Below are 20,911 nucleotides of genomic sequence, written 5' to 3' on the forward strand. Positions count from 1 at the left end.
TTTCTTGATTACCTTTTCATGCTTCTCTTGATTCTTGTGTTTGAAAGTCAAATTTTCTATTCAGTTCTGGTCTTTTCACTGAGAAAGCTTGAAAGTCCTCCATTTTATTGAAAGTCCATATTTTGCCTTGGAACATGATACTCAGTTTTGCTGGGTAGGTGATTCTAGGTTTTAATCCTAGCTCCATTGACCTCCAGAATATCGCATTCCAAGCCCTTCGATCTCTTAATGTAGAAGCTGCCAGGTCTTGGGTTATTCTGATTGGGTTTCCACAATATTCAAATTGTTTCTTTCTGGCTGCTTGCAGTATTTTCTCCTTGATCTGGGAGCTCTGGAATTTGGCAACAATATTCCTAGACGATTTCTTTTTGGGATCTATTTGCGGAGGCGATCGATGGATTTTTTCAATTTCTATTTTGCCCTGTGGCTCTAGAATATCAGGGCAGTTCTCCTTGATAATTTCCTGAAAGATGGTATCTAGGCTCTTTTTTTGATCATGGCTTTCAGGTAGTCCAATAATTTTTAAATTATCTCTCCTGGATCTATTTTCCAGGTCAGTGGTTTTTCCAAGGAGATATTTCACATTGTCTTCCATTTTTTCATTCCTCTGGTTCTGTTTTATAATATCCTGATTTCTCATAAAGTCACTAGCTTCCACTTGCTCCAATCTAATTTTTAAAGTAGTATTTTCTTCAGTGGTCTTTTGGACCTCCTTTTCCATTTGGCTAATTCTGCCTTTCAAGGAATTCTTCTCCTCATTGGCTTTTTGGAGCTCTTTTGCCATTTGAGTTAGTCTATTTTGTAAGGTGTTGTTTTCTTCAGTGTATTTTTCAGTATTTTTTTGGGTCTCCTTTAGCAAGTCATTGACTTGTTTTTCATGGTTTTCTCGCATCCTTCTTATTTCTCTTCCCAATTTTTCCTCTACTTCTCTAACTTGCTTTTCCAAATCCTTTTTGAGTTCTTCTATGGTCTGGGGCCAGTTCATGTTTTTCTTGGAGGCTTTGGTTGTAGGCTCTATGACTTTGCTGTCTTCTTTAGGCTGTATGTTTTGGTCTTCTTTGTCACCAAAGAAAGAATCCAAAGTCTGAGACTGAATCTGGGCGCGTTTTCGCGTCCTGGCCATATTCCCAACCAACTAACTTGACCCTTGAGTTTTTCAGTGGGGTATGACTGCTTGTAGATTACAGAGTTCTATGTTCTACGTTTGTGGGGGAGGTGCCAGCTCTGTCAGAGCCGCACTCCTCCTTCCCCAAGGACCCCCAGTCCAGACTGGGCTCAGATCTTCGGCAGGCTGTGCACCCCTGCTGTGATCCGCCACTTATTTCCCCCCACCAGGTGGGCCTGGAGCCGGAAGTAACAACAGCTGTAGCTGCCCCACCTCCGCTGCCCCCGGGGCTGGAAGCCGAACCGCGAACTCCTTCTACTCCCGCAGCTTTTCCCACTAACCTTCTCCGCAGTCTTTGGTGTTTGTGGGTCGAGGGGGTCTGGTAACTGCTCCCGTATTCAGGGCGCTAGGGCCCCCTCCGCCCGGCTTCCGGTCCGGATCGTCCACGCCGCTCAGGCTGGGCTCTGCTCCACTCCGTTCCCAGCTCCCAGCTCCCCGCTCCCAGCTCCGTGTGGAATAGAGCTCACCCAGAGACTATCCGGGCTGTCCTGGGCTGGAGCCCTGCTTCCCTCTGCTGTTCTGTGGGTTCTGCCGTTCTAGAATTGGTTCAGAGCCATTTTTATAGGTTTTTGGAGGGACTCGGGTACGGAGCTCACTCTAGTCCGTGCTTACCAGCCGCCATCTTGGCTCCGCCCATCTTTGCATATATTTTTAAAATGCAGGAGTTAGTGTGGAGAATGAACCTGGCTGGTTATGTTTGCTCCTCCTTCCCTACTCCCTCCAGGATAGGGTTAGATCCAAATCCTCCCAGACTATGATTATCTTTGCCCACTGGAGCTGGCTCAGGAGGGGCCTCTCCTTCTGGTCCCAAACCTTTCATCTAACTTCCCATTTTCCTCCATGGTTAAGAGAATCTGGAGAGGACTTAGCCCTCTGGCCACAATCTGAGTTTACTACGTGCAGATGCCATAGATGAGATCTTCATTGAATCATTTCTCTGCTCTTTTAGGGTTATTGGTAAAATACTAACAATAACTGCTTATCATGCCCTCTGGCCACACCTAGTCAGCAAGCAGGAAGGGAAACTTTCTAGCCAGTTATACTCTGTGAAGCTAAATAACAACCTGTCCTGCCTGTACTTCCTGATCACAATTTAAAACATACAGAACATTTGGCATTAATCTGATCCTTCATCAAGTGAAAGATTTACAGTACTATTTCAATAGTAAAGAGAAACTAAAGGGGAATTAGGGGACTTTGGATTCAAATTTCTGTCCTTTAGGCTAGGAGAGAAGAGGGGGAACGAATAAAAACAGACGAAAAAATACTAAACTCAGCTACCCAAATACTCAGCCAGAGAGAAGTTCTCTAATGATTAGGCTTATTTTATACTCCAGTTATTCCCTGCTTTCTTGTCTGCCTCTGGTGGACCAATACGTTGGCCACTCTGGTGGGTGCTGGGGGTCGTTGACAGTATCCTCTGCTACTGTCATATACCTCCTCTGTGGATCTCCTCCTGACTCCTCTCACAGACTCTCAATCAGATATTCTTTCTGTCCACTATTATATCCCCCTGCTATCTAAACCACATCATAAATTCAGTCTATTTTTTCCCCAGGCAAGGAAGAAGATTAAATACTCCAAGCCCCATATTTCTTTCTAGAATATTTCCTTTGACAGTTGAGAATTCATCTAAGCCCACAGAAACATTTTTGTTACAGACCATATACCACAACAAGCTTAAAACATGCAAAGGAGCTGAATATTAAGGTGAATAATGAGATCAGAAACCAGAATGCAGAGTGTTAAAAAAGAGACTGAGAGGAGAGGAAGTGGAGGCACCAACTTCAGATGGCTTTCTCAGTGAGTTTAGCTATTAAGGTATGGAATGATGTAGGGCAACAGCTATGATGTGGGAAAACAGCTGGTGAGGATAGTTTGAAAAAGTCAGTTTTTTTTAACAATGGGGGAGACATTTGTATTTGTGATCAGCAGAGAAACAGCTAGTAGATAGGGAATGATTGAAGACCAATGAGAGTAGGGATGGTAAAAGGGAATACCTGCTGGAAATGGCAGGATGGCATGGGATCAAGACTGCAAGTAGTAGGGTTTTTATTGGCAAGAAGGGCCACTACTTCATGGGAGATAAGTGAAGGGAGGCAAAAATAAAGAAAGACATCTAAATTATGTGAGATGAGCAGGAAGAGAGAAGAGGGAGCTCTCAACAGGTAATGTAATCAACAAATGGGTGTAGTCAACAGAACAGTGGAGTAGTGAAGTATGTCTAGTAGGCAAAACTTGAGGAGAATACCCAAGACTTAGCCAACCCTCTCAAAAATGTGGAAAAATATAACAGCCTAGCCACAATACTTGGGAAACCCCGCAAGAAAATATTGAAATAAAAAGATACTAGAAATTCAGAAAGAAGTAGAAACCCCCAAGGTAAACTTAATGGAAACATTATAAGTAAAAATGATACGTCATTGACTCAATATAAATTCAGACAAAAGAGAATTTATCAATTCATAATTTTACAGGTTCTTCAAATGAGGGAACTTCACAGACCTGAAGCAGTCCTATACAAATGAGCTCCCAGTAGAGGGGGTGTGTGTGGATGCACAGTTTTATACATAGATATCATGTGTGTCCACATGTATTTGTCTAGGTTTGACTCACAGGGAGTAATAGATGTCTCTAGAGTGTCCTTCTCCCACTTTTCTCCAAGGAGATCTTTAGATTCCTGCTAAAAGGAGGTTGGAGCCAGAAGCTGGCCACTATATTCTCTTTAGAGAGAGGGAGTCCTGGGCTAGAATTATATCTCTCTGTTCCTTTCAATATTGTTAGTCTAGGAAAAGTAATTTTTTAGGTCGGCCCTGTACTCCTGATCACTACCCCTTAGTGGGGAAGAAATGTACCAAGTAGTATGTTTAATGCTTAACTTCCTTTCCAGCAGATGCCAATTCTATAATGAGAACACATAGCAAATGAAAAAGAAACCCCTTTATCTAAACCAATAGCAAAATAGAAATCAGAGAAAGTATGCACAGGAAAATATATGCCTGCCAGACACATACCATAGAGTAAATGAGCTCTCTAAATGAGAGCAAGAAAGAATGTGGAAAAATTAGATTTGACAAAAATTAGATATAAAAAACTGAATGGGAGAAGTACAGTATGCACTTTTTAATTAAAAAATAATGGGACACTCACAAAACAAGTCATTGTCCTTTGGAACATAACAAATCAATCTTAAATATAAGTAAGGAAAATACAATGGATCAAGGATTTTGAGTCCATGTCATATGAAAATCATTTAGACAATAGGATGTATTTAGCTTGGAAAAGAAAAGATTCAAAGGGGCAGGGGAGAGAGAAACATGATAGCTATCTAGGAGTATTTTAAGGGCTATCATGTACAAGAATCATTAGATTTGTTCTATTTGACCTCAGGGAAGAACCAGGAGCAATGAGTGAAAATTATGAAGAGACTAATTTAAGTTTAATTTTAAAAACAACTTTCTAAAACATGGAGCTGTCCCAAAGTGAAAAGAAGCTGTCTTGAGATGTGATGAGTTGTCCATCATTGGAAGTTATCAAGTAGAGACTGAAGGATGACTTGCATGATTGTGTTACAAGTGAGACTCTTTCAGGTAAGAAGAAGACTATCTGGCTGTTGGCTTCCTATCTGACTCTCAAATTCTGTAACTTTGTTATGTTATGAGATTACTTTAGATTTCTGAGATTCTAATTTTTGACAGTGACCAACTCCCCAAGGCTATATTTTATGAAGAAATAAATCTACATAAAGGCAAGAGAAGGAAGTGCGATGTTAGAGAATAGTAGAATGTCATCAGGAGATATTCCAATAGGACATCTATTTCCCAAGAGAAAATAGTGCATAGAGCGCTAAGCAGATAGGAGAATCAGGAGGATGTGGCTTCAACGTCCCCTTCCTAAGTGTGTGACCATGGCTGACTCAATATGCCTATAACACATATTTAGCACATATGACATAACTTTGAATATAGCTGCATACTGATGTATATGTTTCATATGTCAAACACTAGTGCATGTTTTCTGGTTCTGAAAAAAAATCTCATTTGGATATGTATATTATTTGCTTATGTATTAAATGATATGCATCTATGATTGCTTCACACACCTGTTTAATATGGGTTTTATGATTATTTGTTTGAGGATACACTATGCCATCGCTAAGGATATCCAGGCATTAAATAAGCCTATGAAGTGGTGAGTTGTTTTGTGCCATGATTAAAGAGTATTGTGGGATAAATACCAATGATGTCAAAATAATTATAACAGGTGTATTTGATGTTGATATTTATCAATAAATTAATAACATATATTTGGAGATGAACCTTGAGAAATTTTGGCAAGGGCTGCAAAATCTTCAACTGATAGTTTGGTGCTTCTTAATCAATTTTAAAAATTTTCCATGAAGTTCCTAGCATTGAAGAAGTTTCCTCAGAGGGAAACATGTGGAACAGAATTTGTGAAACACACCTCCATATCTGAGACCATCTCAGTCCTCTCTAGGAGACAGAAGGGACACTGAAATCTCTCCTTCCCTTAAGGATGCTCTGGGACAAGTTGTCACACAATGTGAGTTAGGGTATGTAATCTGTATGCTACAGCATCTGGGTTTTTCTCCCTTCTGTGGTTGCCTTTGCATTTAGACACCCTATCTTCCCTGAAAGCCATGGAGTGGGCTGTGGGGAATGAGTCCATGAGAAGTAAGGGGCTGAAGCTTCACTATGCTAAGATGGGACAATATAAGGCCAACCCTAAATGCTAGAGCAGAGAAAGTGTCACAAAGCCCAGTTGTCATCCATGTCAATCCCACTGAGCTGAAATGAAATGGGCAAGACTGTTATTCCTAAACCCATATTTAAAATGTGGAGAATAGAAGCACTTATTTTCCAGGATTGTTGTGAGTATCAATTAAGATCCTAATTGTAAAGTGCTTAGTACAGTGCCTGGCACCTAGCAAGTGCAAAATCCGTGTTAGCTATTATTTTATTATCCTCTCCTCAGACCTCCTACCACAGCCTTCCTCCACAGCCTCACAGATGAAGACCTTGCCTCCTACTTTATTGAGAAAATAGAGACTGTTTTCCTTGGACTTCCTTTTCTCCCTTTCCCTATATCACACAAACCTTTGATGTAGGTTCTCCTCCCTTCTCTTCACCTACACTCCAAATTCTGATGGAAAAGTGACCTTTTGGGGGGACTCAAGGTTAACTCCTCTATGCCTGCCTTTGACTCTCTCATCTCTCATTATTATCAGCAGATTTCTTTCTAAATAATCCCTCCTCTTATCTTTAGTGCCTCACTACCTGCAGCCTATATACATGTCCAACTCTCCTCAATCCTAAAAACTCTTCTGTTAGACCTTGAAGAGATCCTCAAGTTATCTTTCATTCTCCTTGTTCAGCTCAAATCTTGATAAAAGTTGATTACATTTATTATCTCCATTCCTTTGCTCTCTCATTCCTCAACCCTTTTCAGTCTCACTTCTGATCTCATCACTCTACTGAAACTCTGTCTCTGTTCTCTTTGTATGTCTCTCCTCTGTCTCTGTTTCTGTCTGATGTTCTCTTTTTCCACCATGAAAGAGTTAAAATCTGTTTCATTATTCCAATTTTATAGACGAAATAATCAGAATCATAGGATCTAAAGCTTATCTGTTTCAAATTCCTCATCTTACATGTAAACATGTAACAAAAAATGAGAAAATTGAGGTCCAGAATGGCTTAGTGCTTTTCTATTGATCATACAGTATTTCCATTAAATAATCAGAGCCCCAGCCCAGGTCACTTAATTCTTAATCCAGTTCTACCAAACTGCATTACTCAGAAATAGCTGTGATAAGGAGAACACTTTCCTAGAGAAAGGACAGTTGATTTCTGAGATATACTAAGCAATTCAAAGATGCCTATCTCTCTGAACAGAGGAATGAGTCTACTGGTAGGACATAAAGCTTTCTATTTTCGTCTTCAGCTTAAGGAATCTGGGCTGCCTTCTAGGACATTATGGAACCAGAGTGTTGGGTTTGGAGTCATCAAGAGTCAAGTTCAAATTCTGCTTCAGACATTTGCTCTGTGACCTCAGGCAAGTCGTTTAATCAGTATGGGCCTCTATTTCCTCCTCTGTAAAACAAGAAGGTTGGACTCAATATCCTCTCGGGTCCCTTATAGCTCTCCCTCTAAGATGTTCTAATTGCTTCCTTTGCAACTACAACAACAGAGACTCTGGAGTCCAATCAGTGTCTCCCTAACTCCCTGGAAGGGTTTCTCAGGACTACTTCTACCCTTGAGAAAAGGGAGAGTTAGTCCAAATTATCATACTCATTAAAGTTATTGTAGAGGACAAAGCAGTTACCAGCTCATCATTTTGGTGTCCTAATAGAAACCCCCCCAAAAGTCTCCTGATTTTTGAGAGTAACCCAGCTGGTAGTGGAAGACCTAGGAGAGTCAAAATTGCAGCCCTTCACTAGTCTCAGTGTCCAACAGACCCCAGACAAAGGGGTTTGATAATGTTGACACATACGAGTGATAGGTCACAATAAAGCAACTGGGTAATTTCCTTCGGCAGATTCAGAATGTAGCCCTTGTATACTGTGCCAAGTCAGTCTTCAATAAAGCCCTTGAGATAGGCTCCCTGACTATTTTATCCAGCCTCGTGAGGTCCCATTAAAAAGTATTTATTGGCAGGGATCAAAGTTGGGAGGAACTCAACTTTAAAGTCACTCCTGCAGAAGCTTACTTAAAAAGTAACAGAAGTTGAAATTGTTTGAAATGATCAACTGAGTTAAAAAAAAAAGGAAATGTATTATTGTCCAAACTTCTGCTCTGTCATTTAGATCTTTTCAAGGAATTATTTTCTTCAGTTAGCTTTTGTATTTCCTTTTCCATTTCACCAATTCTACCTTTCACAGAGTGGCTTTCTTTCTTTCTTTTTTTCTTTCTTTCTGGGGGGGAGTGGGGGATGGTAGGGCAATTGGGGTTAAGTGACTTGCTCAAGGTCACACAGTTAGTAAGTGTGTCAAGTGTCTGAGGTTAGATTTGAACTTAGGTCCTCCTGACTCCAGGGCCAGTGCTCTACTCACTGTGCCACTTAGCTGCCCCTATGGAGTGGTTATCTTCAGTGGATTTTTTTTCCATTTGGTGAATCATATTTTCTAAAGAATTGTTTTCTTCAGTCAATTTTTGTCCTTCATTTTCCAAGGTGTTGACTCTCTCACATAACTCTCATTTCTTTTCCCAATTTTTTTCTACTTGTCTTTAATTATAAAAATCCTTCTTGAGCTCTTCCAAGAAGGCTTTTGGGGCTTGAGATCAATTCATGTTCCCCTCTGAGATTTCACATGTAGGTATATTGACAATGTTGTCCTCTTATATATTTGTGTTTTGATTTTTCCTCTTACCACGGTAACTTTCTATGATTAGTTTGTTTCTACTTCTTGCTCATTTTTTAACCTATTTGATGTCTTTTAAAGTTGAGCTCTCCTCATGGGGCACAAGGGGCACTGTCTCGAGCTTATTGTGGTGGGGGCCAGGGGTCTGGTCACTGGCTTTGTGTGCTGGGGCCTCAGGTGCTGGTGGCTGAGTTCTAGTCAATTATGAATTCAGCCAATTAGAGAGCTGAGTTCTCACCAATCAGATACCTGCTAAGACTGTATATAAGGAGAGGCCAGAGTATGAGGGAACCAGATTGAAGAAAGACAGAACTTTATGAAGAGAAGCAGAACTGAAGGGAAGCAGAATTGAGAAGCAGATATCAAGAAGACATTGAGGCAGCAGACATCAAGAGGGTGCTGAAGAGCAGACCTTGAGAGAGCCAGCATGAACAGAGCTGCAGAAGACAGTGCTGAGCAGAGAGTTAGGATTCGTGAATGATTGTTTATAGGAAGGCCCTATAGCACGGAGGAAGGTGACATGATGGCTTGGTTTCTTGCTATAATACTACACTGTGTTATAATTTCCTTGTTGCTACATTGAAGTGGGCTTACTGAATTTGGAAAATAATTACTGCTATACTGAGTTAGAGTAGCTAGTCTTGGGATTGGATCCTCTGCTATCTAAATAAATGTTGTACTTCATCTGCCTTCTACCTAGAGAGTTTTTTAGTACTTTGTGATTCTGAACCATTCAGGCAAGTTCGTGGCCACCCTCAAGGCCATGAATTTGCTAAAGCACTGATACAGCACTGAACTTCATTCTACCCACTTAACCAAATAAGGTTTTGGTCTTGCGTTGGAGGAGAGCTGCAGCACAAGAAATGGGAATTGATTTCTCTGCTCATGCTTTTGGGAATTTGCAACATCATAGTCCCCATCGATACCATTAGCATTTAGTAGCAGCTATGCCTACAAGGCATGGTAACCCCAAAAGACTAGTCTAAAGCCTCATTCTCCGGAACATCATAATCATGGCCCACAAAGGCTTGGCTCTCTTCTCACACTAAGCAGCCCTACCTCTGCATTTACATGAACTGGGGTTAGTTCTACAGAACTAACCTGAGTGATATGAGTGATATACTACAGTAGTCTGGCCTCAAAATGGAAGGGTCTATTCATTTTTTTTGTTTTCTCATTAACTCTGAATAAAAAAATCTCAGGACAATCATTTAAAAATTAGGTTCATGTCTAGGGAATGATTCAGATAGGTTTGAAAGGTATTTAAAATACAACATCAGGGGTAGAACAATTATTTATTTTCTCTACACAAAAGAAATCCTTAACACAAATGACTCACAAGCACATATTGATAAAAACTTAAAACATGAAAAAATAATGTATACCTTCTATTATACTCACCAGCCTATTCCTTAAAGCAATAAAATATAAAACATTCTGTGAGTCTCCTGGAAAGTCATCTCACCTTTATTATGTATGGTAGGCCAGGACTAAAAATGCCAATCTCAGCTCAAATTAGAGATGGAATGAAACAGCCAATTTTACAGTTGACAAAAAACTCATTAATATAATTCCTATTATCCCAGTAGTTCAAGTGAGAGAAGTGATGAGGGCCTGACTAGGGAGATATACTTATGAGTAGAGACATGGGGAGTTGGGAGAGATGGAACTGATCTATAGGTAACTGTCTGGATGTGGGCAGATGGGGGAAAAGGAAGAGTCAAAGATGAATCTGAGGGGTTGGTCTTGACTGACTGGGAAGATGGTGATGTTAGCAGAAAGAAACTTGGGGGAGAAGCTGATTTGGGTGGGTAAGGCCCTCAGTTTGGGGAAAGATGAATCTGAGGTGTGTGTGCAACTTTCAAGTGGAAATGTTGAGCAGGCTTTGGGTAATGCAGGTCTGGAGCTTAGGGGAGAGACTGAAGCTGAATGGATTTGGGAATCACTGGACTAGGAACTTAGTTGTTGTTTCTAGCATGTCCCATGACATAACGTCTCACTGAGAGACATGTAACAGTCACTGGGTGCATTACCAGTAGGAATTCAGATAACTTGACTTTCTTTCAGTCCTTACTGATCTCTCTAGTAAGGAAACAACCAGTGTCACTGTTTCTAATTTCAGTTCTACCACTTAATCACAATCAAGGGCCAGCTGACAGTGTTCCAAGCTCTCCAGATTTCTTCCACAAACAAGACAAAATTGTGCCTCAGGATGAATGTCCAGCAGCAAAAATAAACAGGAATTGGGGCAGAACAGTGGTTGTCCTGGAGCAACTTGAGAAGATCCAAAGAAAGATCGAAGGATGGAGGTTTGGCTTGAGTGAAGTGTAAACACCTCCAGGCTAGCTCTACTGAAACACTGAGCAGCAAGCCTTGGGCACAGCTGATCTGGGAGGTAGCCTTGGACTCAACCACAGGAACTTTCACCTCCTAGATAGTGTAGGGTCTCAGGTGTCTGAACAGGGGAAGATAGAGGGAGCCTCTGCTGACAAGGGATGCCAGGCCCAGCTGGGCTGCCAAGACACAGTCCTAGGCAAGAAGCAGTGGGGTGGGTATGCTGCTGGCTGTGGGTACTTATAGAATTTTTGAGTTCTTGGTCTTGGTTTTGGGCCAGAGGGGAGAACTGAAAGATTGTAGCCACTGGAGGGTTCTCAGGAAGCAAGAGTATTCCCATTATAGTGTGCTGAGGGGCCCTAGCTGTGGCTTGGAGGGCAAAAGGAGCACAGAAGTTGGGCTCAGAACAAAGCCGAAAAAACAACAATAAGAAGAATCTGAGGCCAGAGGCACCACCCCTACCTCAGGATTAGAAGTGATTATAATAACAAGTTGTTAAACATATTTTTTTTTAAATGAGCAGGCAAAGAAAAAGCATCCAATGATAGATAGTTACTACAGGAATAGAAAAGACTGGGATTCATCTTCAGAGGAGGATACTAAAGCAAAAAAAAGCCTTTCCTACTCAAAAGAGTAACATGAAATGGTCACCTGCCCAAAAAGAATTCATAGCAGAACTGAAAAAAGACATTAAAGATCAAATTAGAGAGACGGAGAAATCTTTTTTTTTTTAATAAGAACAATCCAAGAAAAACAAAATTACAAAATGAAAGTCAACGAATTGGAAAAGGTGACCCAGAATCTTAAGGGAGAAAATGACTCCTTGAAAATTGGAATTAGGTAAGGGGAAACCAGCAAAGTTATGAGACTAAGAAATAATAAAACAAAATATAAAGAATGAAAAACTAGAACAGAATGTAAAACATCTTATAAGAAATAGAACTGATCTGAAGAACAGTTCAAGAAGAAAAAAACATAAGAAAAATCAGACTACTTGAAAGCTATGATCAAAAAAGAATCTTGATACAATAATACTAGGAAATAATTACAAAAAGTTGTCCTGAAGCATTAGAACAAAAGAGGAGAGTAGATATAGAAAAAAAAATTCACCTATCACCATCTGAAAGATATTGTAGAAGTGAAACCTAAAGCAATATCATAGCCGAATTACAAAACCCCCAAGTTAAGGAGGAAATATTATGAGCAATAAGAAAAAATAATTCAAATATAGTGGAGCCACAATTAGAATTACACAAGACCTAGCAGTGGCTACTTTAAAAGACCATAGGTCTTACAATACGATATACTGAAGAAAAGAACTGGGAATATGGCTGAAAATATCATACCCAGCAAAGTTAAGTATAATCCTGAATGAAAAAAAAGGAATTGAATGAATTAACAGACTTTCAGGATTCTGTTGCAAAAGACCAGAACTTAATAGAATACTTGACTTACAAGATCAAGACAAATACAAGGTAAACATCAAAGACTAATTAAAGGGACTCAATAACAACGAATTGTTTACTTTTTATGCTTGGAAATGAAAACCATGTGTCCAAGACTTTCATTAGTAATTCAGTAGTTAGAAAGAAAGATTGAGATAGAGGTGACTATGATCTGATCCTGAAAAGGAAAATGGTGTAGGAAAAGGTGAAAAGAATAATTATCTCACACAAATGAAGGATGAGAGGAAGAGCTGATACAGAAGAATTAGGTGAGGGACGAGGGCTAGTAGTTCTGGAACCACACTCTCATCGGGAAGAGATTAAAGAGGGAACAATACATACACATACACATACACATACACATACACATACACATACACATACACACACACACATACAACACACATACACATATACACATACATATACATGCACATACACATACATATACACACATGTACATGTACATACACATAAACAAAGACACACATACACACATACATACACATACATATACACATACATATACATACACATATACACACATACACATACACACATACACATATACATACACACATGTACACGCACATACACAAACACACACATACACACATACACACATACACACATACACATATACACATACACACATACATACACATATACATGCACATACATACATGCACATACATACACATATACATACACATTCACACATACACACATACACGTACACATACACACACGTACACATACACACATACACATATACATACACACATACACATGCACATACACATACACACACATACACACATACACATACACACATACATACACATACACACATACACATATGCACACACATACACATACACACATACACATACACGTATACATACACATACACACATACACACATACACATACACATACATATACTCATACGTATGTATGTATGTATATATATATATATATATATATATATATATATACATATATATGCTATAAAAGTCTTCTAAATTTGGAAAGAAAGGAGAGGGTAAAGGGATAGGGAGGAGGGAGAGGATAAGGAAGGGACTCTTAGAGGGAACTCTGTTCATATCAGAGCTGGGTTAAAGAGACAACAACATATCCATTTAGAAGGATATAAAAATTTTCCAAATTTATAAAAAAAAGAGGCTGAGGGAATAGGATACAGTGGGGAATCAAAGAGTGTATGGATTAATCTGAATGGGATATAGAAGGAACAACACATGCCTAAAAAGGTATAAAAGTGTTCTAAAATCAGATAGAAACAAAGGGACAAGGGGATGGGGGGAGAGGATGAGGGAGGGATTCTTGGAGGGGGGTCTGTTTTGGAACAGGAGGGTATAGAATAAAAGAATAGGAGGGCATAGAATAAAGCAAACAAGTGAGGAGGGATACGAATAAGGTGAAAAGGATAGTGAGGAAAACAAACAATAAGTAATTATAGCCTAGAATGTGAAAGCTATTTTCAGTAAATCTTATAAAAATAAGAGCTACACAGAAACATAAAATAAAGATCAGGAGTAGAATTTATTATGTAAAAAAAGTAGGGCAAGTGATCATGATCCCAGACAAAGTTAAAGCTAAAATAGATTTAATCAAAAGAGAAAAATAGGGAAGCTATACTATATGTCAGCCATATTAATCAATATTGTTTTAGACTACTTAAAATAACTAGACAGTATAAGGTTGGAATATTGTTGTGGTGTAGGAAATGATGATCTGGTAGATTTAGAAAAATATGGAAAGACTTGGACATTTGAAGAAAGATGCTATCCACCTTCAGAAAAATAAAGGAGAAGTGGAAATAAGCATAGTACAGGCTTATATATATGCCTATGAATGTATGTGTGTAAATATGTGTATGATTACGGATGTGTATGTCTATGTATGTGTATATATGTATAATGTAGATATATACACAGAAACCCATATACATATATGTGTATGTGTATATATACACATGTGTGTGTGTGTGTGTGTGTGTGTGTGTGTGTGTGTGTGTGGGCAGGTAGGAAGGGGAAAGAAAAAAAACAATGAAGTAAAAGGTGCATAGCAGAGAACAAAAGAAAACCTACAAGGAAACACAGAAATAATGGACAGCTTTGGACACAATGTGTAGCATATATTATATAGGCTTCCTTGAAATGGAAATTTATTGCTTTATATTTTGAATCCTCTCATATTCTGCTCTATACATGGAAATTTTTTTTCTTAAAAATAAAAATAAATATAATATATGCCAAAAATACTTCCTTGAGAGGCAGACTCTTATTTGATATCGGGGAGCTATCAGCTACTCATCTCCATCAGCTACTCATCTCCTATCCTTCCCTGGAACCAATAGAAATTGCTCATCTTGAAAGTTTGTGTCCTTAGCCACAAATTGATCAAGGGGAGTTGGGGTCCACATAGATTAACCTGCAGCCAGCAAGATAGAACTCAAAGTTTGCACCCTGCTAGGAAGACTATTTTTCCAGAGTCCTGCCAGAGACCTTATCTTACTAATGAGCTCTCATTTCTTATATATAATTTTATTGTTCCTTCTGGGTGTAAAGGCTACTATGACATGTGGAAAGAATTTCTTAAATATGGGTCCTTGGCAAGACATGGAGGTAAAGTCAAAAGCCTGACAGCATACAGGATCAACCATAAAATACCAAGGGCATCTATGGTGTCCATTGATAAAAGACAATCCTTGAATGCTTGGGACTATTTATTACAGGAAATGGGAGTGATTCCAGTTAAGGACAGGAGTGGGAGAAGAGTCACAGGCAATGTCAATGTCTTTTACCTTCCAGAGTTCCTTAATGGACACAGAAGCACTTTAAAGCACTATCAACACAACTGTCACATTGGACTTGAAGAATTTCTAGGTGTGCCCAAGTATAACTGTACTTTAAGATTATCACTTTCTAACCTAGAAAAATTTGTACAGACTGATGCAAAGTGACATAAGCAGAACCAGGAAAACATTGTACACAGTATCAGCAGCATTGTGTAATAATTAACTATGGATGACTTAACTCTTTTCAGCAACACAATAATTCAAGACAAGTAAAAAGACTCAGGAAGGAAAATGCTATTCATATCCAGATAAAGAACTGATGAACTCAGAAAGCAGATCAAAGCATTTTTTTTCTTATTTCATTCTTTCTCATCATTTTATTTCCTTTTGGTCTGATTCTTCTTCCACAATAGTGATGAATATGGAAACATGTTTTATATGATAACTCACGTATATACTATATCAAACTGTCTATCATTTTCAGAAGAGAAGAGGGGAGAGGGAGAAAAATTTGGAATTCAAAATCTTGTAAAGACAAATGTTAAAAATTTTCTTGATATATAATTGGGGGAAAAATAAAACACCATTTAAACAAACAAACAAATAAGATTATTACTTTCTCTCTGTCTCTGTCTCTGTCTTTGTCTCTGTCTCTTTTTCTCTCTCTCTCACCCCTCTCAATGTGATTTACTTTACTTAGTTTCAATTCCAAATTCTCTCTCTACTAGCATCCTTTGCCCTGCCCTTTGGAAAGGAAGAAATATAATACTCACTATACAGAAGACATCATTCAAAATATGTTTCTGTATCAGCCATGTTGCAAATCAAAACAAACAAAAAGTTGTGAAAGTCAAAAATATGTTCCATCTGTATTCAGAATACATCAGTTGTATCACTAACATAGAGAATATTTTTCAACATGATTTCTTTGGAGTTATCATGGATCATCATACTAATCAGAGTAGCTAAGTCTTTCACAGTTACTTATCATTACAATCTTGCTGTTAGCATGTATAATATTCTCCTAGTTCTGCTCACTTCACTTTCCATTAGTTCATAGTAATCTTCCCAGTTTTTTTCTGAAATCATCACCTTAATCATTTAGTCTTCCATCACAATTGTATACCACAATTTGTTAATCCTCTCCCCAATTGATGGGTATCCCCTCAGTTTCCAATTCTTTGCTACCACAAAGAGTGGCTATAGATATTTTTATGTGTGGGTTCCCTTTCCTTTTCCTTTGATATCTTTGGAGTACAGACCTAGTATTGCTTGGTCAAAGAGTTTGCATAGCTTTATATCCCTTTGGGCATAGTTCCAAATTATTCTCCAGAGTGGCTGAACTAGTTTATAAGCCCACCAACACTGCATTAATGATTATACCTACTTTTCTACATCCCCTCTAGCATTTATCATTGTTTCTTCTTCTCTTCCTAGTTAATCTAATGGATATGAGGTGTTACTTAAGAATTGTTTTAATTTGCATTTCTCTAATTATGATAGATTTAGAGCATTTTATTTGACTATTGATATCTTTGATTTCTTTTTCTGAAAACGGCCTGTTCATATCCTTTGATCATTTATCAGTTGGGGAATGGCACTTACTTTTATAAATTTGTCTCAGTTCCCTGTATGTTGGAGAAGTCAATTTTTTTTAAAGAAGCTTGACATACAATATTTTCCCCTAGTTTTCTGCTTTCCTTCTAATTTTTGCTGCATTAGTTTTGTTTGTGCAAAATTTTCTTAATTAAAATGTAATAAAATTATTAATTTTACCTGTTATGATCCTTACTATATCTTGTTTTATCATAAATTCTTCCCTTATCCATTGATATGACTGGCAATTTTTTTCCATGCTTCCCAATTTGCTTTTGATGTCACTCTTTATCATGAAATCATGTACTAATTTTGGGCTTATCTTGGTATATGGTGTGAAATGTGAGTCTATGCCTATTTGTTTTTGCCAAACTGCTTTCCAGGTTTTCCAGAAGTTTTGTCAAATAGTGAGCTCTTGCCTCAATAGATTGGATCTTTGGGTTTATCAAACACTAGGTTACTGTGGTAATTTATTTCTATATATGGTGTGCCTAATCTGTTCCAATGATCGACACCTCTGTTTCTTCATAAATACCAGAGTGTTTTGATAATTATTGCTTTGAAGTACATGTTGAGATAAAGTACTGCTAAACTACCTTTCTTTATTTTTTCATTTATTCCCTTGATGTTCTAGACTTTTTGTTCCTAAAGTTGAATTTTGTTATTATTTGTTCTATCTCTATGAAATAATTCTTTCGTAGACTGATTGATATGTCACTGAATAAGTAAATTAAAATTTAGTAGTATTGTAATTTTTATTAAATTGGATCAGCCCACCCTCCCATGAACAATAATATTTCTCCAGTTGTTTAGGTCTGTCTTTATTTGCATGGAAAGTGTTTTGTACTTGTGTTTTCATGATTCCTGTATATGTCTTGGCAGTTAGACTCTCAAGTACTTTACATTGCCTGCAGTTATTTTAAGAGACATTTCTCTTTCTGTCTTCTCCAGTTAAGTTAGGTTTTGGTAGTATATAGAAATACTGATGATGATGATGATGATGATGATGATGATGATGATGATGATGGTGATGTGTGGGTGTTTATTTTATATCCTGCAACTCTGCTTAAGTTGTTAATTCTTCTGGCTAATTTTCAGTTGACTCTCAAGAGTTCTCTAACTATACCATCATGTCATTTGCAAAAAGTGATAGCTTTGTTTCCTCAGCACTTTTGTTTATTCTTTCAATTACATTTTCTCATATTATTGCTATAGCTAGCATTTCTTATTCTTCCCTTCCTTTCCCTCTTATTTGAATGTAACCTTCTTTCTCTCCCTTTACTTTTCCTTTTGAGATTATATTAGCATATGAAAATCATACTCATGACCTCTAAGTAAACTAGTTTTAGCTACCTTAATGATCATAAAATTCTTCAAGGTTATACTTATTATCTTCTCATTTTTGAATGTAAGCAGTTCAAGCTTCTTAAGCTCTATATTATTTCTCACTAATGTTTACTTTTCTGTGTTGCTCTTAAGTTTTGTTTTTCAATGTCAGTTTTTCTATTCAGCTCTGGCCTTTTCATCAGGAGTATCCAGAAATCCTCTATTTCATTAAATATTTATTTTCTCCCCCGAAGAATTATACTCGGTTTTGCTGGATAGGCGATTCTGGATTTTGATCATATCTCTTTTGCTTTTTGGAATATTTTATTCAAAACCATCTGGCTCTTTATTGTGGTAGCTACTAAATTTTGTATGACACTGACTGTGGTTCCTTCTCTGATATTTCAATTGTTTATTTCTGGGTGTTTGTTGTATTTGCTCGTTAACTTGGAGCACTCAAATTTGGCTAAAGTATTCCTAGGAATTTTAATTTTAGGATCTCTTTCAGGAGGTGCCCAGTGGATTCTCACAATTTCTATTTTGCCTTCTATTTGTAAGATGTCTAAATAATTTTCCTTTAAATTTTTTTGAGAGACGATTTCTTTTTTAATTATGGATTTTAGGTGGTCAAATAATTTTAAAATTCTCTCTCATTATGTTGGTCAGAGTTCCATATTCCATCAAAGTTGTCGTTTTTATAAAAGATAATCATTATGTAAATTGTTCTAGTTCTGCTAACTTCATTCTTCATCAAGTCATAAATATATTACCAGGTACCTCTGAAATGGTTCAATTCGCCCTTTTGTGGAACAATGATATTCAATGGCAGGTGGAAATCCTTAGAACCCAGTCACTGAGGAAGCAGGACAGGTAATTCTTCTTCCAGTCCTAGGCTAAGAATTTCTGCTCCTAGAAAAACATAGCAATAGCCCACCTGAGGATTACACATGAACCAGAAGCTGGAAGTGTTGGAGAACAGAGTTCCCAAAAGGGGAGCAATGCCATTCAATCCAATGGTCTGAATTGCCTAGCAGAGACTGTACTCTGAGAGGAGCGATTTCCATGCAAGTCATCTAGCACAATGCCTTGATCACCAGAGAACTCCATGTGAACTCTAAGAATAGAAAAAAGATATTGAATTTCTGCAACAACAGGAGCTGTTCTGCTTTGGCTATGTGTTCCCTAATTATGTACTGCCGTTATGCTCTAGGTTGGGACTGATGATTTCCATGGATGCAATGTGTATTTGTAGGAGAGTCTATCCCACATTATGGAAAGAATTTTTGTTATAGCTACTTCTCTTGCTATGTCATTCAAAAGAATGTCTTTGCTTTAAGCTGATAGATTCTGTTGCTTGATTGTTAAGGGGAAGTGCACCAATAGGGGTTCATAAGTTAAAGTCTTAGGAATTCAGATCTACACACTTACTCCTAGAATTCAAAGCAGCAGTCATCCTCCAGTGACCCAAGCCTTATGGGCAATTTGGGGAAGCAAATCAGAGGCACAGATGTAATATCATGGGGTTAAAACCTAGAAATGACCAAAAATGCATTGTAAGAAAGGAAATATAATTGATTGGATCCATGCAGTGTCAGTACTGGAAGAGACCTTAGAGATCATTCAGCTCAACTTCCTTGTTTTACAGATGAGAAAACTGAAGCCCAGAGAACTTAAATGAGATGTTCCATGTGACTCACCTAGTAAATGGCAGAGTTATTGTAGGAGAATCTAGCTCTTATGATTTTTAATGCAATATGTTATTCCACTATTCTGTGCTACCTCCTTCAAGTTTAGATTCTCCAAGTTGAAATTCTATTGAGCTTAATTCAACAGATGTTTATAAGCACCTATTATGTGTTAGGCTGTTGTGCTGATGTAACAAAGATACATTCACTGCCTTCACAGAGTGTAAATTCTACTTGGAATAGGGAGAAAGGTGAAGATGCAGCATGTACACAGGCAAGTATAGTACAAGGTAAGAACTGATGAGAGCAAAGGAAAGATTAAGAGAATCTTCTTGGATTGATCTCATTGAAATCAAAATCTTTGAAATTTTAGTAACCAGAGGTGGGACTTCCAGGAGCCAAGATTGTGGAATAAGAAGTAAGGCACTGTTGGAGGGCGGAGCCAAGATGGCCACATGAAGGCAGCGTCTTACCGGAGCTCTCTCACAAGGTCTGTCAGATTCCTATAAAAAAGTGAATTTGAGCAGATTTGAGAGAGTCAGAAACCGCGAGCAGTCTGCATGGGGCAAATTTCCGAGCCGGGAGAGTCTGAAAGGCCGGAGGAACGAACCTGCAGGCTCGGAGAGTGCTTGGTGCAGAGCTGCTCCAGACCAAGGCGGAAGTGGCCGGCCGGGAAATCCACGTGGGAGACGGGCTGGGAGAAAGCTGGGCGCCCGAAACCGGCAGAGATCCCCAGGACTCCCAACACAGGACGGCAGTCTGTGGAAGCGATGAGAGGCAGCGCAACGCCACCAGCTGTGAAAACACCCAGTCCTGACGCTTGCAAAACCCAGGAACTCGGCTTCTTGAACTTCCGGAAGACTCAATGGCCAGGTAAAAGGCTCTAACCCCTCCCCCCCCCACCCAGAGAATTCCTCAGGAAAAAAAAAAGAGAACTGAAACAGAGGAGAGAGTAGTGGGGCCTCACAGGACAAATACTAGAAGCTCATTAGTCCCAGAGCGGCAGAGTTGGCAGGGGTCAACACCGGGAGCCCAGACGTAACCTTGCTCCCCCAGGGGAAGTGCCAGACATCAGCTAAAACAACAAACAGCTGAGACCATTGCTGAAAAGCAAGTGCTGGAGAGCACCCACAGGGAGTGAGACGCCAGGGAGCCAGACCC

This window comes from Trichosurus vulpecula, chromosome 7, assembly GCF_011100635.1.
Source record: "Trichosurus vulpecula isolate mTriVul1 chromosome 7, mTriVul1.pri, whole genome shotgun sequence".
Taxonomy (NCBI): domain Eukaryota; kingdom Metazoa; phylum Chordata; class Mammalia; order Diprotodontia; family Phalangeridae; genus Trichosurus; species Trichosurus vulpecula.